Source organism: Passer domesticus, chromosome 1 (genome assembly GCF_036417665.1).
Source record: "Passer domesticus isolate bPasDom1 chromosome 1, bPasDom1.hap1, whole genome shotgun sequence".
Classification (NCBI taxonomy): Eukaryota; Metazoa; Chordata; class Aves; order Passeriformes; family Passeridae; genus Passer; species Passer domesticus.
The window spans coordinates 31600831-31606464 of record NC_087474.1 but is presented as its reverse complement, the minus strand read 5'-3'; the positions used below and the strand labels follow the sequence as shown (position 1 = coordinate 31606464).

Below are 5634 nucleotides of genomic sequence, written 5' to 3'. Positions count from 1 at the left end.
AACCCATAATAATTAGACCCAGCACAAGACTGCCTAGGAAGGCATCTGCAACATTGATGACATGTGGAAGAGAATGAGAACATGAAGGCTTTGATCATCTCACACACCAGCCACAGGGCCCAAGACTCTGCACAAGGTAAAGAGCATCCTGCTGTATCTCTCAGTGGTCACAGCTGGAGAGTACACTTCCCACTCTGCATTACCTCCTAGGTTGAATTTATGGTGGATAGGAGTACTCAAATCTTCTCCCTTCCCTGTCTGGAGAACAGGAATACTTAATCCTCAGCAAGACCTTGGCTGAACAATGGTTCAATACCTAGTGGAACTTAGCTGGCAGCAATACATGACAGAAATGACCCTTGCCTAGTACCAAGTTTCCCAGGTCATTCTACCCTGCCCCTACTTCCCATCTGCCCTCCAATGACTTGGTGTTCTTCAGAATACGAAATTACAGACTAGACACCAAAGAAACACTGGTGATGCTTCACTTCAGGCAAGATTCTCAACCTGTATCAACCAGACCCTGTTTCTGCTATTCACCATCCAGCAGTGGAGAGCAGGAGCATCACCACTAAGCTGCCATAGGGGGATTGGGCTGTTTTCATGTGTCAGAGCTCATTAATTATATTAGCATGTATGGCCCTGTTAATATTTCAGACACCAAGATGAAACCGCAAAGAGCCAGGGCTGCCCTTTCTGGAGTGGCGTGGTCATCCTTACTCCTGTTCCCCTCCATGACATGCCAACACAAGCTGCCAGCTCCTGGTGGGTCCTTCAGCTTGCTTGGGGTTTTCCCAGTCCAGGAAACTGTCATCATGATCCCCAAATTAGCTGCTGAACATGTCTGCAACAGAGTTGATCACCTCAGCAGTCCTTTGTCATTCAAGTAAGAAAAGGTTTTCCTTCCAGTTAAACTACACCAAGTATTTTCAGATTCAAACTTTCCTCCATCAGTCACCAAGATCACAAACACATTCAAAGTATTTGCACATCTGCTCAGCTCAGCAGGTACACAGCAATCCATCCAAACTCCTCCTCCAAGAAATCTCAGGAGGCCTCTTCCCTTTACTGGGGCAGAGGGGAAGTGTCTGCATGTGCCAATGACCAGCAGGTCGAGAGAGGGGATCCTTCTCTTTCACTCAGCACTGGTGAGTCCTCTGGACCACAAGGTCCAGTTCTGGGCTCACAGCTACAAAAGGGACATGGACATACTGGAGAAAATGAAACAAAGATTATTGAAGATGCTACATGGAGGAGGAGGGATTTGCCACACCTGGAGAGGTGGAGAGCTGACAGCCTGAAAACTGGAAGGGTCAGGGCTGCTCTTAGCAAAGTATATAAATATCAGGTAAGAGAGTGTAAAACTAAGTGAACCAAACTCTTAATGAAAGGACACAGAAGGCACAAACTAAAATACAAGAAATTCCATTTAAACGCAAGAAAAAGGGAGGGTTTTATTATCAAGTTGATCAAATAATGGAACAAACTGCGTGGTGACATTTGAAGTCTGCATCTTAGGAGATATTTACCCCAAACTGATCATGGTCCAGAGCAGCCTGCTGTTGTTGATCCTGCTTTGCACAGGAGACGGGACTAGACAATCTCCTGCTACCCCTTCCAACCTTGCAAAGAGTGAGGTGGGTTTCCTCACCTTCTCCTGGTTCAGGATTCCCTCTCAGTCTCTGATCTTCAGTTTTCATGAGAAACAGGCTGTTAGCAAAAATACAGTATGAGTTAATGGTCTGGAACACTTTGCTCCCTTTAAAAAACAAGTCTGCTTGCATCATACTTGAGTAATATTATTAATATTACTCCTACCGGGAACAGCTGAACAAAAGCAGGAGGTGTATTTCTCAGAAGTTCCACTCCTTCTGCTGCTTCTTTCTCTGTCTGAAGGCAGCTGTGACTGGATCAATGTAAGTACCTCTGCAGCAGATATGCCAAACAAGCACAGTAAAGGGAAATCAACAGCAAATTGTGACCTGTATAGAAAGATACACTATTTCTTTAGTCGGGTACTGTTTGTAAAAAAAGAAGAGGCATAAAAACAGCCTGGAAGATTCTGGCAAACTCTCTCAAGGGACAAAGTCAGTTCCATTTACAGCAGATATTTGGGGGGCAGTTGGGCCCCATACAAATATTGATGTAAATGCAGTTTCCTGCCCACCCTGATGACAATTTACCAGAGGGCAGTGTCTTACCTGGCAAGTCTTCCCCTGTGAAAGACATATAGGCAGCATACTCTAAATAGAATGTTGCCCAACAGGATGAGGCACTTGTGGGTATTTTCAGCCCTGTATCCAAACAAAGTTCAGTCTCTTGCTGATCATTTACCAGTAACATTCTGGCCACAAAAGAGAGTTGCTGCTTGCAGCAATGGATTTGACAGCCAGCTAAGGACATCAGGCCTTTGCATAAAATAGATTAAAAACTTTTAAAACTGATTTAGAGATGTACTGAACAAGACCTTATAATGGAGAAAGTCTTTGTTGAAGTCATCCTTGCAAGTAGAACCTATTAATTTGAGTGCTGCAGGTCTCTGCAAATGTCAGGTTGCCTTTGGTACAAAGCAACTCGTGTGCAGCTTCCAATAAAGGAAAAATGTCAGCCACTTTTGAGCTTCCTTGGGCCGACACACCTCAATTGCATGCAGTTAACCCAGGTCTCTGCTCCCTACCATCTGCAAGAGAGAGTTTATGACACAGGTTTCCTCTTTTTAATTTACCTACTTCAAGGTACTTCAAGTTCACACTTTTTTATTTCTTGCTGAAGCCAACCTACCTAATAGTGATGGCTTAAGGCAAAGTGATACATTAAAAAAACTCAAAAGACAGAGCCAAGTAGAAGAGAAAATAGTTCTCCAGCCCAGCCCCCACTCAATAGTAACTATACAGCTCTGTGACACGCTGCCAGACAGATACCTCATCTCACTACAAAGCCATATATTCCAGAGTTTAATTATGCTGAATTAGAATGGGAGTTTTCCTGCTAATATCATTGAGTCATAGAGTGATTTGGGCTGGAAAGGACCTTAAAGATGATCTAGTTGAAACCCCCACTAGCTTTCACTAGACCAGGTTGCCCAGAGCCCCATCCAACCTGGCCTTGAACACTTCCAGGGATGGGGACATCCACAATTTATCTGGGTAACCTCTTCCACCCTCAGAGTAAGGAATTTCTTCATAATATCTGATCTAAACCTATTCTCACTTTGCAGCCACATCTAACTTTAACTTCCTTTCCTGTAAAATTCAATCCATTTTTTCAATCCAGAAAGACATAGGAACAGCAACTACAATTTGTTCAGGCCCTGTTCTAGATTCCTGCCTCTTTGAAGAATTAAACCTGCTCTTTACCTAAGTCTTTTTTCTAGCCCATAGATCCAAGTTTGCAGACATTTGACTTTCTTGTACTCCTCTCTAAACTATCTCTGGTGAGCTTTTATTCTTCCTTGATCACTGATGATGAAATCTGGAAAAGGTATCTTGGCCAAAAAGAGTTTCTCTGTTATTTTACTGAAATGAGAGAACATTGCATTGAAGTCATGAATGAATGAATGAATGAAGTCATGAAACATTTTAAGTCTTAAAAAATTCTGTCTTCTCCAATTGTTTATACTGAAACTGTTTGGTATTTAACTTGATAAAGCAAATTTAATCTGGTTTTTAGGCTACAAAACACATGATTTTGCATATTCTTTAGAAGTGACATGCCCTTGCAAGCAACTTATACAAATGGAAGTGAGTTGTCCTACTAAGATTTGTAAAAACAATGAAAAATTTGGAGATATTGTAGAGTGGCTGATAGTTCCCGGACCATTCCAAAATTAACACATCTTTTCCAGTGGCACAATTGAACTACTTTTCACAGAGCCCCACAGACAGAGATGTAGGTGAATTAATTGAAAACCAGAAAGCCACAGTCGCAGAGGAATCTAAATACAGCTACCAAAATGCACACCTGCATGCGTGCCAGGGCAGGATAGTTTCAGCTGTCCTTAACATGGACAGACACATGGCAGAGAGGGACCCTGGCAAGCATTTCTAAAACCCAGGCTTTGGGTCAGTGAAAAGTGCTGTCTCTTTGTGTCACACTGTGATTGTGTCATTAATTGGCCAAGACAGTGCCACGAGCCAATGTCCCAGCACTTTCAGCTTTTGTGGCATTTGCCTCAGCATGAGCTTATTTATACATCAGTGACTATCAGCATCTGAAAGGACATGGCAAGAGGATGGAGCCAGGGTGGCTTCAGTGGTGCTGAAAAATAGGACGAGAGACAATGAGCAGAAACAATGCACAGGAAGCTACACCTGAATATGAAGAACTTGTTTATTGTGCAGGTAATCGAGCACTGGAACAGGTTGCCCAGAGAGTCTCCCACCCTGGAGATATTCAAGAGCCATCTGGACACAATCCTGTGCTCTGTGCTCTTGGAAGATCCTGCTTGAGCAGGGAGGTTGGACTAGATGATCAGATGTGGTCCTGTCCAACCTCATCAACTGTGTGATTCTGTGAACTGCGGATGCTGATTTTATAGTGAATGACCATGGGTTCGAAGATGCTGTTCATATATTTATATGCCTCACAAGTTATTTCTTCTTGCCACTGGTTCCTGAAAAAGCAACATTACTAGAGCAAATTTATTCTCATAAATTAAGGCAAGTTCTGATTTAATAGTGTGTCTCTACCTACCTATCTATCTAAAGATTGATCCTTTCTGTAGGGCTTTTCATACTTCAGGTTTAGTCGGTGGCAGATACTGTGGCTGGCATGGCACCTGGAAAGAGGGGACATTCCAAAACACATCACACCACTTAAGGATTTTAAATTGTAAGTGAATCAACAGAGAGTAACAGAAAAGCACATTTTCTGTAATTAAATTAGAGCCATCAGCTATTTGAGGGCCTGACAGTACTTCTGCAGTAGCACTGACTTAACATTAAGCAAATGCTGATGGCTTCCTGCTTAAGTCAGCCCAGGATCACTCTGCAAGTGTCTGTGCACTGATCCATAGTGGAAGGTCACCTTCAGTGAATGAACAAGTGCATTTCTAAACAATTTGTACAAACTATAAGTTTTAGGTAGAGGTAGTGGGCATTTGATAATCTGAATGCCTTAATGAGCTAGTGCTACACTGAAGCACAGGAAGCTGTTTTGCAGATTTAAGAGGTCAGAGGGACATATTTACTATGCATACATAAGAGCAATCAGACCTACTTTTTCTCCTACAACTGGGGTGAGACAAGACAATTCTGCCACTTTACTGTAGAGCTGTTTATCTGATGACACACTAAAAAAAGAAATGAATAGATTTATGAATCATAAAATTATACTAACTGCAGCAGATGATGAAATTCATGACTCAGGCTACTAAGATTACCATGTCCCAAATTATACTATTTGCATTCCTTTTATTTATTGCTTTGCAGCTAGTATAATTTGTAGTTATCATCAATTAAGTGACAGTCATAAACTGAACTTTTAAAAGAGAAAAAAATTGATTGTGAAGTTGAACCAAAAAGCAAATAATAATGTCAAAAGATTAACTTTATAAATGCCCTGAGGTATTAAGATATTAACACAACTTTCCAGCCTGTCAGTGTGCTCTGACTAGGAAATTTTCAATACACCGAG

General features: G+C 41.9%; 1 long non-coding RNA gene across 1 annotated transcript; it reads right to left on the bottom strand.

Annotated features, from left to right (window-relative positions):
- Positions 1 to 1447: 1447 nt before the first annotated feature.
- On the bottom strand, positions 1448 to 4754 carry LOC135287456 (uncharacterized). Its single transcript, XR_010351143.1, has 3 exons — positions 4693 to 4754; positions 1819 to 1982; positions 1448 to 1710 (listed from the first exon to the last, which is right to left on the bottom strand). It is a non-coding gene; the product is annotated as an uncharacterized LOC135287456 (long non-coding RNA).
- Positions 4755 to 5634: the final 880 nt, after the last annotated feature.